This window comes from Populus alba, chromosome 19, assembly GCF_005239225.2.
Source record: "Populus alba chromosome 19, ASM523922v2, whole genome shotgun sequence".
NCBI classification, from domain to species: domain Eukaryota; kingdom Viridiplantae; phylum Streptophyta; class Magnoliopsida; order Malpighiales; family Salicaceae; genus Populus; species Populus alba.
This window is the reverse complement of record NC_133302.1, coordinates 1,832,168-1,849,329: the sequence shown is the minus strand read 5'-3', so window position 1 is coordinate 1,849,329 and position 17,162 is coordinate 1,832,168. Positions and strand designations below refer to the sequence as shown.

Below are 17,162 nucleotides of genomic sequence, written 5' to 3'. Positions count from 1 at the left end.
AAGAAAACTGAGTATTGGAGTTGTGAAGAGAGGTAGAACCAGTGTGTGTTATTCGAAGTCTTGTGCCATCTCCAATCATAATGTCATCAGATCCATTATATGGAGTGTGAATTTAGAGGTTGTTTAGATCGGAGGTGACATGATGAGAAGCACCACTATCTCACAGCCAAGCTGGATTGTGGTTAGAGTTGGTAGCAAAGTGTGCTTTTGGTTGCAATGGTGAGTTTGGCATTGCTGAAGTGATGTTGTTGGGTGCTGCAATAGGTATGAATTTGAAAAGGGGACAGTACTTAGTTGTATGTCCTTGGATTCTGCAGATTTAGCAAAAACCAAGGTATGGCTTTTGAGAGTTGTGAGAATTGTGAAATCCAGGTTATGGAGAGGTAGGAAGCCAATTATTATATGTGTTGGATGAGCACCAACCTATATTGTTGTTGTTAGTATTGGATGATGAATGTCAGCCTGTGTTTTTGCTAGAGGAAGAGGTTGAGTGTGGCAAGTGACGTGAGCCAGTATAGGCACGGTTAGCTATATGAGCAAAGCCAGGAAAATAGGCTTGGGCAGTGTTATTGGTATTTTGCAGAGATGCTTCAAAGTTTAAAAGTTTTTCATGTAGCTCATCAAAGGAGATTGGAGTATCTCGAGTGCCCTAGCCAACTCTTTGTATTCAGCACCAAGTCCCACAAGAATTCTTTCTAAGTGATCTTCAATATCAACTAGTGCTCCAAGAATGGCAAGCTCATCATCTCGGGCTTTCATGGTCTGAAGGAACTCAGAGACACCCATCGATCCCTTTTGATTTGTTTTAATTAGTTTTTCACTTGCTGATAAGGGAATTTTTAGCATATATATTTTTTGTTATTCATGCTTGATTTTTAAATATTTTGGATATGTTGCACAAGAAAATTAGAACTTTGAATCTCTTTTTGAACTATTGACCTCATGGGAAATTAATGTGTTTTCAGATCTTAGGTTACTGAACAGGCAGAGCCGGGCAATGAAACTGAATAGTGATTCATCATGTGCTGCAAAGAAGCTATACAATTTAGTTCCGGATGTTCGTAACCATTTTCAAATAGCTGAGATGAAGGTCTACAAAACATATGAAGGGCATATAACTCAGTTTTGTTGTTTCGAAGCCCAAAAAGCGAGTTGAAAAACAAGGATTGAACCAGCCCGAAATTCCTGCAATGCAAAGACTGTTTCGGTTTATGGCCCTTATCTCAACGCTCAGATGTCCAAAAATTGCAAGATCAGTTTCGTTGGAAAGAAAATTTGATTCTCTACAATTTCTCCAGAAATAGAGATCTTTGAATTCGCACGTATTCTACCTCAAATCGGGCCCGCAATGTCTTAGTAGGAAGGAATTTAATGCAGAAAAGGAAACTTTCCTCATTACTGCAGGGGTAGAAAAGCCACAATATAAAAGAAGAAAAAGGAGGAGAGAGGACAGACAGAAACCCTACAACATAGAAAAGAAAAAGAGAGGAGGCGGCACCAAAGGGAACACAAGAGGGGCGGAGGCAAAACTATTGAAAACCGGGAGGACACCTATCTTTTCGACTGAAATTCTCTGCTTTTGAGTGATGTTCATCGTATCAAGTTTGTTTCTCTTTAATTTAACTATGGAGTAGACTTTTATTTTGGGATTTTTTATGTAACCTTACTATGATTATGTGAACAATTTCTTCGATTGAATTATTACATTAAGATGTTGAGTATTTCATTTTATGTGTAATGCTTGCGTGTGTTTGGCCAACATCTGCATGATGAAGAATTCAATTTGAAACTGAGAAGTGATAATTGTTTTAGCTATTGTTTGAAATACCATAAGAAATCTATAGGATAGAGATATCCTAAGAACTTTTGTAATCGTTACAAGTTTTACAGTACTTAATAAATTTCGATAAGTTTAGAACTTTCGTAGAATATATGAAATTTGTTTGTCGAAATAATTTATTGATGCTCGAGAGAGATTAATATTTACATAAGGAAAACCTGATTATCAACATTAAGAGTAATTAATTTAATCGAGAAAGTTCACATGGGCATAGTTACGGTAAGTCAGAAATCCTAGAACCAGTACAATTGAATTCATTAATATTTAATCAATTGTTGTTTGTTTTTAATCATTAATTTTTGTTTCATAAACTATCTTATTCGATTCCTCAAATAGATCATAATTTAAAAGACTTTGGTAATTAGTAGTAACTTTTACAAATCCTCGTGGGACGATACTCTACTCATCACTTTATTACTTGTTACGATTTGTGCATTTGCAAATTTAGCCAACACTTGCTTGATTCTGCCATAAGATGGTTTGGCATATGTATCATTCAATATTGTCCTGGCTTCCATTGATGTTTGTGCTTGAGCAATGAACGACATTATTGTGGGTGAAAGAAAACCAAGAATGGCATTGAGAAGTAGTTCATCCTGTCTCATCCATAGTGTGTAGTGGTTCCTTGAAGATTTGATGCTGGACAGGAAAGTGATCCATCAATGAATCGAAGGAGATCATATCCTATGAATAGAGTCTGGAATTGAAGTTTCCAGGCTAGATAGTTGGTGGAGGTAAGTTTTAATGGAGTTTGGGCCGCTAACAGAAAAAAGAGAACAGAGCTAACATAATTGCTTATTTTATTGAATCAATCAATCAGGTATATATACAACAAAAGAGAACAGAGCTAATAGAATTGCCTAATCTTGAGCTGACATAATAGCTCACAGAATTTGCCTATATATTCGGTTGCTTATATGCTCAGGAGAATAATGCTGGAAGGTTGGAGAAAACAGATTGTACACTTGTTTGTTATAACAACTGTACACTGATTTGCACAGTGTGTGTTAGTGCATGTCTGTTAACTCTTAGTGCATGTCTTTTAACTCTGTCCTCGTGTATATATATATATATATATATATATATATTTAGTTTTGTTTATAATTATAATGTAGTGGTAAGATTGTGGATGCAACATGTTGTTGATGCCTAAGTAGGTCCATTTTTAACAGAAAAAACCAATGCTATTTTATCTGCCTGGAAGATTTAAAATCAATGAGAAAAGGAAAATTGATGATGAAAAGTGTTTTCAAAGCGTTAAGATTCGTTGTGGTTGAGTGATCATTCATTGTTATCAAATTTTTTTCTCCATTACTTTACTTTGAATTTTGGTGATTGTGAGATGCAGTTCTTCACTTTGGTATCATTGACATCCTCCAAGATTATGATATCAGCAAAAAATTAGAGCATGCATACAAGTTTTTTACCAACCAATTCTTTGCAAAATCATATCCATATATATATATATATATATATATATATGAATGCATTCACAAGACATTAAAATCTTCCATCATTCATATTGAATACATGAAGGGTTGCGTTCAAGAAAAACTCCCTTTTTAAATGTCTATTTGAACTCAAAACCAATATAAAAATATGTGAGTAAACTCACTCGCTAATTTCAATCAACACATTAAATCATAGATGAATATGAAAAACATAAGAACTAAATACTATCTTCTAAGACTACAAGGAAAAATTAATTATTTTCTAAATTAGATTATTGTCACCGGGTTTCTCTAGGTTTGAGCTATGCAAGTTTTGTGTTTTAACAATGTTTATGTTTTTTTAATTTAATAATAGTCCGAGATTTATTATTAATTGGTGTTGGTGCCTTGAAGCTAATGACAAACTACCAAGAAAAACAAAAGTTGTATATACAAAAAGAAAAAATGCAAAAAAATAGTAAAAACCATGCAATAATACATAGGAAGATCTTATAGTCAAAACTAACAACGCTTTACTCATTAGACTAATGAAGGATGCTTTCAGAGCTTTCTTGTGTATCGGTAATTTTCATCAATTATTTTAAATTATAACATTAAATGATAAAGAACCAACTCAAATACTATATCCCAATCAATAATCTCTTCCTAGAAAACCAATTTATTTCTAACTAAAATGAAACAATATTCATTTAAATTTATAACTTGAAAATATAAATTACATCATGGATAATAATTAACAACTAGGTTATCCAATATAAAAACAGATGGAAAAGATTTCAAAGAGCGTTTAATAAAACTTCCAAGCTTGGAAAATGATCTTCAAGCCAACAAATACATATCAACATGTCAGATCTTCAAGCCAACAAGTACCGTCCTCATTTAGAGCAACTTCAAGCATCTATATGTAAAATGATCAATCCAAGTCTTCCGGACCTGAAAAAAACCATTAAATTTTCATCATTGAGTGACACTAAAATGTTTGAAAAGAAAGTTAAACGTGCATGATTGTACATGCATTTTGTTATTACGAACAAATTCCCATCACTTTCAATTTAAAAAACTTTATAATAAAAAAGGTTAACATCACATGTTTTTCATTTTTGTTTTAAAATATCGAGTTTGAAATAAAATATAAAAACATTATTCAATTTTTTTTTATTTTAATGTAAAAAAAAAATCAATTTTCAATATTTCCTAAATAAACTAAAGTGATTTTAATAAAATATGTTATTGAATGTTGGCTTTCTGTTTTTCAAAAAATAATTATTAAAGATATAATTTATTTTTTAAGTGATATTCGAATAGATCTAATTATTAAAGATAATACTTATTTTTTATATTAAATAAGAAACATTTTATCATAAAATCAAGAAATAAAAATAAAACCAATCAGACTCTAAATATTTAATAAAAAATATTGTTAAAGATAATATTTAATTTTTTAGATTAAATAAGAAAAATTTAACAATTAAAGATGATATTTAATCTCTCAAATTAAATAGAATAAAATAGAAATAACTAAAGGAAATATTTATTCTTACCAAAAAGCCTTGAATATTTAATTTTTTTTAATTAAAGATGATATTTAATTTTTTATATTAAATAATAATAATGAAATAATTAAAGATAATATTTAATCTCATAAATTAAATAGAATAGAATAAAAATAACTAAAGGAAATGTTTGTTCTTACCATGAAGTATTAAATGGAGGTTATATTCTTGCAGCTTCGCAAATAAAAAGTCACTCCATTGCTTTGGTGTAATTGAACCACAATGAGGATGAGGAAGCAGATGATACAACGGTGGTGAAGGCATCACTGCATCTCTTCCCACTTCAGACTCTTCAAATGAATCTAACTTCCCTGTGATCACATGGACCCCACATTCTTTAATGTGTACAGGTTGGAATGAACGATGGTTGCGCACGTGCCCTCTTGGCTCTAAATATATGTGTAGTTCCAATTCGTCATCTCCACAGTAATCTTCCATTGCCATATCACTTCTACGTATGTATCTTATCCATCCCGCAATATTTGGTGTTCGTTTATCTTCAAGCAATTGAGTATCTAGTGGTATTTCTTTTTCTTCAACCAATTGAATACCGTTGCTTTTATTTCTTATAATAATAATAATGTTAGTGTGAGTAATAATGATGATCATCCTTCTCAAGTGGACAGACAACCCAAAGAACTAAGCCATGGAAGACTGGAGGAATATGGAATGACCATTTTGGCATCTCACCACGAATGCGGGAAATAAGATACCCGTGACGACCGCTGCACATTTCCTATATAAATATATTATCATAAAATCAAGAAATAAAAAATAAAACCAATCAGACTTTAAATATTTAATAAAAAATATTATTAAAGATGATATTTATTTTTTTAAATAAAATAATAATAATAATAATAATATTATAATAATGATTATTGCCTGTATACATATTGATTTCAAGGGATGCTGAGATTTTAGACATTAATCAATGTATGTGCCAATTGTGTGTGTTTTGTTCTTGTACAAAAGAGACGGAAAGAAATAGTACCTCAACAACGCTCTTTTGTAATTTCTTTGATAAATGATTGCGGTCATAAACACCAATACACCATAAACTATTACTTAGACCTTCGATGTCCTGAATCTCTTCTAACGAATGACTTTTATATAGATTTATATGTAGAATTTTTTTTGACTCGATTGGTATTCTTACTCTTTCCAATGATTTGCAATCATTTGCAAACAAACATATTAAATTTGAGGGAAGATCTTGGATTGATACAAGATATTTGCATGAGTTAACAAACAAGTTCTCTAGCTTGGGAAGGAAGCGGATCCCAGAAGGCAGGCTAGAGAATTTGTTTCCTGATAGACACAACACTTTTACAGCGGACAAACCACTAAAATCAACACAGTTAATTGTGCAATAAGACAGACCACTATTAGAAAGCTTAAGACGTTTCACAATGAAAGATGTTGGCAGCCAACGTTTCCAATTCGAAACGCTTGCTGAAATCAAAGAACAACTTGGTGGAGCCGAACTGTATCCACGCAATAATAACTTCTAACATGCTTTAATTGTCCAATTGAAGAGAGAAATTTCTCATTTTCAATCCCATCGGCTAGCAGCTCAGTTAAGGATTCCATATCACCCATGCGTTCTGGCAATTTCTCAAGTTGTGAACACCTAGAAATATTCAGAGTTTCAAGAGACTTTACATTACCAATGCTTTCAAGGAGAGTCTTCAGACTCCAACATCCCTTCAGATTCAAGAAAACGAGGCTTGTTGAATGTCCAGTTAATTGATGCACCTCAACTAAACTCGAGCAACCTTCCAGAATTAGTTTCTCTAGACTTGAACTGTGCAAGTTTGGTGTTTTAACAAGGTTTTGAGAATGACTGAGATTAAGGATTTTTAGCTTGTTGAGAATCTGTATAATAGTGTAAAATAATGAAAAATAATCATAAGAAATAGTAATATGTAAATATAAATTACATACTAGAGAAATTTTGGGGATTGTAGCATGTTTCACAACTTTTTTCCCTTCCATGGTTCTTTGAGGTTACTGTACTGCATATCAAGAACAACTAGATTGTCCAAGGTAAAATCAGATGGCAAATATTTCAAAGGACAATCATGCCAACAAATCCACATCAAAAGGTGTTTGAAGGATCCGGTGAGATGTACTCCATTGATTTGGAGTAAATTTAAGCATTTCATTTTTGCAAATGGTCCTGTGCTCAGTGATTTAGCTTCTGATGCTCTGACATCCAGTTTAAGACCCTCTACAACTTTCGTACCCTAAAAAAAAAAATCAATACAACTTTCATTCAATTATTTGTAATAAGTTTGACTAGAAAATACGCATGACTATGCTTTCATGTATGCATTGAGCTCTTACCTTCTGCTGCTCAAGTACATTCCATGCATCCTCTTGATTCCAAATTGTGGTCCTTTTTCCAAGATGCAAGGGAGACGATTCACGGACGACCTCCCTTCCCATGTCTCGTAATAGATCATGCATGGTTACCGTCCTTCCAAATAACTGCCTTTCATGAAATTGAATCAGAGACCTTTCACGGAGAGTTTCCAAAACAACTTCTGGATTGGGACGGCAACGGGCTCCTAGCACTTTTGCGATGTATTCTTTCTCTATACCAATAAAGAAGCATGCAATATCAAGGAATGCTCTTTGTAGTTCATCATCGAGTGCGTGATAACTTATTAGAAGCTTTCCTTGAATATCTTGGTTTGGAATTCTGCTCAAGTTGTCAGTTTCACTTTCCCATCTACCTCTGTTTTTCCCGTACAGAAGAGCTCCTATAACCTCAAGAGTTAAAGGAAGTCCTCCACAGTAACCAACGACTTTCTTCAAAAGCTCAATATAATCTTTTGCTGGCTTGGAGTCCTTAAAGGCATGCCTGCTGAAAAGCTGAAGGGACTCGTCTGGTTTTAATTCTTCGATCTGATATGTTTGATCTTCTTCACGAAGAAGATTTGAATCTCTTGTTGTAATAATTACTCTACTTCCGGGACCAAACCAACTTCGCTCTCCCATCAATGCATTCAGCTGTTTCAAATGAGCCACATCATCAGCAACAACAAGAACTCTTTTGCGACAAAGTCAATCTTTGATCATAACCTTTCCTCTATCGACACAATTGATGTTAGCAACATCTTGTTTTAAAATATCATGAAGAAGTTGCTTTTGTAAAAGAGTCAGACCATTGAATGGTTTTGATGTTTCCTTGATATTCGAAAGAAAACAGCTTCCCTCGTATCTATAGCAGAGTTGATTAAATACAACTTTTGCTATAGTTGTCTTTCCTATTCCTGGCATCCCATGTATGCCCACAATGCGTACATCATCTGTTGCAGTACTTAGAAAGTCATAAATATCGTGAGCAAGATCCATACCTACCAGGTGCTCAGGAACATATATGCACTCGCGACGTAATTTATTCAACACATCCTTGATAATCCCTGACACGACCAAAAGATTGATGTCTTCTCCCAAGTGCAGGAGTGTCGAAGTAATAAATAACCCGGCAAGACCGGGGTCGAATCACAGGGAGGTTAATTTTATAAATTATAAATAACAACACAACAACAACAATAATGACAACAATAATAGTAATAGTAATAATAATATTAATAGTAATAATAATAATAATAATACTCAGTACGTGACGTTGTTATACCTGAGAATGATCTAAAAGATCGGGTCACAGGTTTCCAGCCTATATACTGAGTTTATGACAAGATCAAAGAGATATATTATATAATATAAACAGATTTTTGATGCGAATGAACAAGGCAAGACCAACAATGTCAGGATCCTTGATCAAACACAGAGCATACTTAACTTACATAAAATATAACAAGAATGTAAATAGTAGTAGTGGTAGTAGTAATTATAATAATAAAAAGAAGAGGAAGAAATTAATAAGAACTTTGAGATGAAAGATGAATGCAAGGATTAAACAGTGATTAAAACAAATATCAAGGTTAGAGGATCCACTAATGGTACGTCAAACAAGTATAGTATAAACTCTTATTACTCAATTAGAAACCACAAATAAAGGAGGTTCCAATCAGATTATAATTTGTTAACATAATTACATTAGTTATCTTATTCGAATAATGCTAATACTTGTAAATGTTGTCAAGCATTCATGATTATAACTTATGTTAACAACAAATCAAGTTCTTTTCATAGCTCAGGTGTCGGTTATACTATACAGTATGGGCTATGAAAGTGCCAAGTATTTGTTGTACCAAGTGTTATACAACATAAATCTAGATTAACCATTTAACAAGCAAAGTATTAAAAGTGATCAAGATAACAAATATAAAACATGTTAGTATCCAACGTTAAGGTCCATGTTAAGTTTATATTATACTTATTCTTACACCATTAGTGTACCCTTTTCACCTTGACATAATTAACTTAGCTAAACATAATGAAAGAAAGAAACATAAATGAACAAGATAAGAACATAAATGAGAAAGAAGTTAACTAAGTAAAGGAAAGGAAATGAAGTGCATGAACTTGATATTAATGAAAGCAAAGCATAAGCAATACAAAGAGAGAAAGCAAGAGCATGATCTTGATCTGGAAACCAAGATGCCTCAATACATGGTAAATGCCTCCTTTTATAGGCCAAAATTTGGAACTGTTGATTTGTTGACTAATTGATGAGTGGGTGGCCACATCTTGACTTTGGTGACAATCCTTATCTTCTTGTCTGAACAAGACGTGATTGCTAACATCATAATTTTCCCAGAATCCTCATGAATGTTCTAGGAAATTGTCTCAGCTTTCCAACAAAAAAAAGATGAGGTCATTTGGACTTCTAGAACTCAAGATATGGGCTGAACACTAAATAGTGTCTAGGCTGTAGGACAGCTTCAGACTTCTTAAATGGACCTAAATCCAAGATCTAGAGCTCCAGATATGATCCAATTACCGAGCAATGTTCCAGTTTGGACTGCACCAACATCTCTTTTCTAAGTTTGGCCATCTCTTTGTCCTTTCACTTTCAATACTTAAACTCATTAATCAATCCTTTTATTTATGTGATAGGCCTGCATTTAAGATGAGCATTTACCATAAATTAAGGTATCTTATAGTATCAAACTTGTTATTATAAAACATGCTTTAGTTAAGGAGTTATTGATACTTCAAGTGCAAAATGATGATATAAAACCTTGATAAACATGCACTTTTAAGTACTAATCAATCCCTTTGATAAATTTTGCTTCATGCCTGCTCATAGATAGAAATATTTTATTATTTCACATTGAAAAATTAATGTAATGTTAAATTACTCCATAAACATGTGCATGTGAATCTTAGAGAAAAAAGGAATACCCATTTGCCATATCATTGAGATTCCATCCAAATAGGTTTCCGACATCCTCAAGAGCTTTTCTCCACTCCTTCACCAACTTCTCTTCAAAACACTCTTCATGCTTATCAAATGCCTCTGCAAAATTGCCAGTCTGTTTTCTCACATCTGAAGGATCAATGTCATAGAATATAGGAAGAACAATTTGACCAGTTTTCTTCCTTTTGCACTTCAGAATCTCTACAAGTTCATTGAGACACCATCTAGAAGAAGCATATCCTTTTGAGAAGACAACTATGGATATCTTTGTTTCTCGAATTGCCTTGAAAAGATGCTCCACTACCAGAAATTCGCTTAATACAAACGGAATCCTCGAAGGAATATTTCTATCGGTATTTTTCGGTCGAAATTACCGATAGAAAATTTTCGTCCGTAATTCGGTCAGTAATTACTGACGGTTTTATTCTGTCGGTAATTATCGACCGAATTACAGATGGAAAGTTCAGAATTAATGAAAAAATGGCGGGTAGCTGACGTGGAGGTTTTGGCAGGTGATTTTTTCGACAGAATCACCGACGGATTCAAAACGGGTGACCCGTACGTGTGATAGGACTGATTCGCCATTAAAAATATCGACGGAATCACCGACGGAATCGAAATGACAGATCCATACGGGTGACGTGACCGGTGCACCGTCAAAAATACCGACGGAATCACCGAGGGATTTGAAAAGCAGGTCCGTGCGGTGACGTGTCGATTTCCCGTCAGAATGACCGACGGAGTCGCAGACGTAGTCACCTATGGTTTTTTTCCGTCGGTGAGGCCGTTGAAAAAAGTGAATATATGGCCACTCTGCCGACTCTCTCCTCCCCCATATCTCCTTCTTCTTCCTAATCCTAACTCTCCCCATCTGCAAATAACCAGCCCCCCCCCCGCCCCTAAATAAAAATCTTGCTCATCTCAGCACAACAAGTTGTATTTCTTGATTTACCAGCGGATTTTATCAATTTTTGTAAGTAATTCTATCTATTTAAATTTTAACATTTAAATGTCAATTTTATTGTTTTTTTAGTATATGTATTTTTTTTAGTAGATGTACGTGTTTTATTGTTATTTCTCAAACAAACTTGTAGTATATGAATGTATAATTTTATACATGTTATGGTTTGTTTTAGATTTTATAAGATTGTATTTGTTTGTAAATTTTTAAAACTTTGTGGAATTACTGAATTACATGTTCTGTTTTGAAATAATTAATAGCTTGCTTAATGAGTCCTTTTTAAGTTTTATCGATGGTATTGCAGAGTGGTAATTTCTGCTAATTTATTTATATTAATTTGTATGGACGTTGATAAATGATAATGAATATTTAATATTTATGAGAAGTTGTGATTGGTTTGTTGGATAATCTCGAGGTAAAGTAATATTTTTGCAAGTTTATTTACCTAACTTAGTTAATTAATTAATACATGATGTCATCATAATTTTATTGAGGTTCGTTAGAAGTCATGGATGATCGTTCATGGATGTATCTAGATTCACCCCAAGGATTGCGGAGGATGGATTATTGTAATGGGGTTCAGGGTTTTATTAGGTGTCCATGTAGGAAGTGTCAAAATAAAAAGTATCTGCATCCAGATGTTGTAATGATGCATTTTCTACACAAAGGGTTTATGGAGGATTACCATTGTTGGTATGCACATGGAGAGGTATTTGTTACTAATAGGAGAATGGGAGAAACGGTGGTTGGGTCAACTTCTAGTGCTAGCAACGTGCATGAAGCAGCAAATGATCACAACACTAATCTTTACAGAAATATGGTTATGGATGCAATGAGAATGAATCAAGGTAATGCCAGTCAATGTCCAATCATAGAAGAAGAACCTAATGCAGAGGCAGCTAGGTTTTTTGATTTGTTGAAAGATTCTGACGAACCATTATGGGATGGCTGCACAAACCACAGTAAATTGTCGGCCATGGCACAGGTGTTCACCATCAAGTCAGATCACGGGCTGAGTGAGGTCGAGTATGACAAAATTATTGATTGGGCAAGAAGCATTTTACCTGAAGGGAACAGGCTGAAAGAGAACTTCTATACTGCAAAGTCCATGATGAAACCCCTCGGTTTAGGATACCAGAAAATTGACATGTGCCCTAACTTCTGCATGTTATACTACCTTGAAAATGCTGAGATGACCGAGTGCATTACATGTGGGCATTCCCGTTACAAACCCAGAACTGGCAGGGGAAAGACTTTAGTGGCGTATAAAAAACTTAGATATTTCTCAATCACACCTAGACTGTAGAGGTTATTCATGTCATGAAGGACTGTTGAGCACATGACATGGCACCAAACACATGATGCGGTTGATGGTGTGATGGTGCATCCTTCTGACGGCAAAGCGTGGAAACACTTTAACAGTGTGCATCCTGACTTTTCAGTTGAATCAAGGAATGTCCATCTTGGGTTGTGTATAGATGGATTCAATAGTGTGCATCCTGACCTTTTGATGGTGTGTCATTTGGGTCATTTGCTGCTCTCTATTCTTGTTGGCCGGTCATACTCATAATTTATAACTTGCCACCGGGAATGTGTATGAGGCCAGAGTTCATGTTTTTATCTACTATCATACCTGGTCCAAGCAGCCCGGGGTAGAATATAGATGTTTGTCTTCGACCGTTGATTGATGAGCTGGCGCAGTTGTGGTCCTCCAGAGCTCTGACTTATGATATATCGAGGAAACAAAATTTCCTTATGAGGGTGGCTTTGATGTGGACTATCAATGATTTTCCAGTTTATGGAATGCTTTCTGGTTGGAGCACACATGGGAAACTCGCATGTCCATACTGCATGGAAAACAACAAGGCATTCACACTAGCAAACGGAGGTAAATCTTCTTTTTTTTTACTGTCACCGTCGCTTCTTGCCACTTAATCACAGGTTCAGAAAGAACAAAAAAGATTTCTTTGTTGGCAGAGATGAAAAAGATGTTGCATCCCCGTGTCTTTCTGGTGAAGAATTGCATCATGTTCTATCAGAGTACGGTGACATTGTGTTTGGCCTTCAATCAGGTAAGCAAAAGTTTACTAGTTTTGGTTTGACCCATAATTGGGTAAAGCGAAGTATCTTTTGGGAGCTTCCTTATTGGAAGACCAATCTTCTCTGCCATAACCTTGACGTCATGCACATTGAAAAGAACGTGTTTGAGAATATTTTCAACACCGTCATGGATGTGAAGGGGAAGACAATGGACAACATCAAGTCTAGATTGGATATAACTTTATACTGTAACCGTAAAAATATGGAGTTGGTTTATGAGTCACGGGTCGCAAAACCAAGGGCAAGCTTCGTGTTAGAGAAAAACGCACAACTGCTAGTCTATAAATGGCTTAAGAGTCTGCGTTTTTCGGATGGACATGCATCGAACATATCAAGGCTTGTTAACATAGAGGACTGCAGATTGTATGGAATAAAGAGTCATGACTGCCACGTGTTTATGCAAACACTCATCCCATTAGCTTTTCGTGATTTGTTGCCAAAGGGAATATGGGATGCACTGACGGAGATTAGTCATTTCTTCAGAGATATATGCTCCAGCAAGTTGAATGTTGAGCACATTGAGAGGCTTCAAACGAATATCATCGAGACACTATGCAAACTTGAGATGATATTCCCTCCTTCATTTTTTGACTCAATGGAGCATCTCCCTATATATCTACCGTTCGAGGCAAAAGCTGGAGGACCGGTCCAGTATAGATGGATGTACCCATTCGAACGGTTAGATATTACACTTGTCGCACGTGTGCGGCGTAGCGGCGAAAACATCCACCCTCAAAAAAATTTGTATTATCTAAAAATGTGGGGAGACAAGGAATTCTTGTCTTTTATTGGTGGGAAAAGAGAATGGAATGGGAGTCACCACCTAGTATTTTGGCGACCGGCCCACATGGTTTATTTTCATGGGCGTCTTCCCACAAATGTTCATCCTGGTCTATTTTCAAAGGCGACCTGCCCTTTTGATTGGATTTACCTAAAGTCCAATCTGGCAATCTAGAACCAAAATGTGGACATAGCTCAGCTAAACTAAGATCTCTTCTGTCGATCCTCTTTACACAAAAGCTGTGTTTTTTTTTTTTTGGACCTTTGTGAGGATTTTCCTGTAGAAGAAAAAAAATGTATGTGCAATGCTTTGAGGTTAAATGCCATGCATGCATCCTTACCTGGTTTTGAAACATAGGTCCCTTCCATCTTGAAGAACTTCTTCTTGGCATGACCTTGTCCATGCGTTTGAAATCATGTGTTGAGATCTGTCTCTCACATTGTCCTTCTTAACCATCCCATCTCAAAGAAGAAATCCCCAATCTTTTTAGTGACCTTTTTTCAAAATACATGATCTGCCATTGCTTTTTATCATGCTCTTATCAATACCTTAATTTGTCTTTTCTCACATTACGGGTTTTTTTTTTTTTTGTGCAGCACAAAAATCTTTTCAAACAAAAAATCTTACAAAAGTCTTGGCTTTTGTTCATGACAACTGAAACTTTCTACATATGTATCAAGAGCTTTTTAAATCAATCTCCGAAAAAGGCTTTATCGGTTTCCAAAAATTTGGTTTTGACTTTAGATCGGACTTCTCCAAGGTAACCTTTTGTTTGGTCTTTTTGAGAGGTTTCCAAATATTTTGTTTGAGAAGGTTGCACAAAAAAAGATCATCTCATGTTAGCATTTTTCTTGCATGGATAGAAAATAAATAGATTATCACTCCTTTATCATGTCAACTGAGTCGTAAGATCAATGCCTATCAAACCAGGTTATATACGCTTAATTAGAAAAGACTTCTAAAGGCTTAGATTGTCGATTATAGTTGTGGGTTATAAACATAAAAAGGATGTTTTAAAAAAGTGTTTAAGGGTTTAAAGACTTAGGACCACTCTTCTTCTATCTCCCATTCTTGCGAAGCTTTTTTTGTAGGTTGTGTTTGGAGAAACATCTCAGTCTTAATTTTATTTTATTTTGCCCCCAAGTGTTGGGTTCTGACTTGTAAAGATCCGAATGTTCCTTTTTTTTTTTTGCAATTTGCTCCAACTATTTCTCCTTTTTAGCCTTTTATCAATCATGGGGCTTCCATTTTTAGCCCCCCTTTCACCCTTGCTTCTACCCTTGTCTTCATCTTTTCTAACAGAGGATTTCTCATTGCCCCCTAGTATGTGGTGTGGTCTTTTTTTTCCTTTTTTTTTTTTTTTTTTGCTCAAATAGGGGTCACAAAGGATGTAATATTTAGAAAGTGAAAGTTTAACAAAGATGGCCTTTGCTTATTTCAAACATATAATTACTAGGATTGATAAACTTTGTTCTCATCCTGACTGACAATTACACATGATTATTGAGTGATTACCCATACATTTTATCTATGCAATTAAAAATGCTTCTAAAGACTAGGTTTTTTTTTTTGTCTTTTATCTTTGGTTTGTTTGACTTGGTGCTTTCTTCACCAGGAAATGCTTAAAACTCACCTTTGATCGTCTTATGATACATTTCTTGTAATCATGAACAAAACCAAATCTTTCTAGATTTTCTCCTTCTTTTTTTTTTGAAAGATTAAGTGCTGTGAGATCAATGCAGTGGGGAAAAAAAATTCTTTACACCAAGAAATCATGGCCAAACTTCACTTTATTGATTTTGGGGAAACGCTAAACATAATATCTTTTTACAGAATCGGAATTCACAGGTCTGGCTAGATCTTCACCATCCATTCTGGACAACTGTAGAGCTCCTCCTGAGAAAGCTTTTTTCACTACATAAGGACCTTCATAAATTCGAGCCCATTTGCTTAGATTTTCCCCTGGTAAAGCTAAGAGCTTCTTTAGTACCAAATCTCCTTCCTGGAACACACGAGGTCTAACCTTCTTATCATATGCTTTGGCCATCCTTTTCTGGTAAAGTTGATGATGACATATCGTAGCTACTCTCTTTTCACAGATCAAATTTAGCTGTTCATATCTCACTTTAGCCCACTCAGCCTCTTCCAACTCTGAATCCATCATCACCCTTAACGAGGGAATTTCTACTTCCAAAGGCATCACCGCCTCCATCCCATATACTAGAGAGTACGGAGTGGCTCCTGTCGAGGTTCTCACTACAGTGCGATATGCATGGAGAGCAAATGGTAACATCTCATGCCAATCTTTATAAGTGACTACCATTTTCTAAATAATTTTCTTGATGTTTTTATTGGCAGCTTCTACAGCACCATTCATCTTCGGCCTGTATGGGGAGGAATTTGAATGCTTGATTTTCCATTTTGTACAAAGCTCCACTATTGCTTTGCCATTGAAATTTTGTGCATTATCAGTCACTATTTTTTCAGGAGGACCATACCGACAAATCAAGTCTTTTTCAATCAACTTTTTCACCACCTTTTATGTCACATGGGCGTATGAACTGGCTTCTACCCATTTTGTGAAATAGTCAATTGCTACAAGAATGAATCTATGCCCATTGCTGGCTTTTGGGTCAACAGGCCCAATCACATCGATTCCCTACATTGCAAACGGCCATGGAGATGCTAGATTAAACAGCGGATTTGGAGGTGCATTGACCTTATCACTATGCACTTGACACTTGTGACATTTCCTGACATAGTCGATGCAATCTTTCTCTAACGTCATCCAGAAATAACCAGCCCTTTGTATTTTCCTTGCTACCATATGGCCGCTAGCATGAGTTGAGCAAATCCCCTCATGCACCTCTTGTAAAACACTTTTAGCATCTGTCTCATTCAGACACCTTAGCAAGGTTCCGTCAAATGATCTTCTATACATAATCTCTCCATCTAAATAGAAATCCCTGGCCAATCTTCTTAGGGTTTTCTTATCCATCTTTGATGCTCCTACTGGATATTCTTGATTTTTCACAAAATTCTTGATATCGTAATACCAAGGCTTTCCATCTATCTCTCCTTCAATCGAGCAACAATGAGTTGGTTTACTTCTGATGTCAATATGCACAGGTTGCACTT

At 35.1% G+C, this 17,162-nt stretch overlaps 2 pseudogenes; one reads left to right on the top strand and one right to left on the bottom strand.

Annotated features, from left to right (window-relative positions):
- Nucleotides 1-17,162, top strand: part of LOC140955137 (BURP domain protein RD22-like) — a 71,164-nt pseudogene that overhangs the window by 21,616 nt on the left and 32,386 nt on the right.
- Nucleotides 4,962-17,162, bottom strand: part of LOC118063381 (disease resistance protein RPV1-like) — a 28,664-nt pseudogene continuing 16,463 nt past the window's right edge.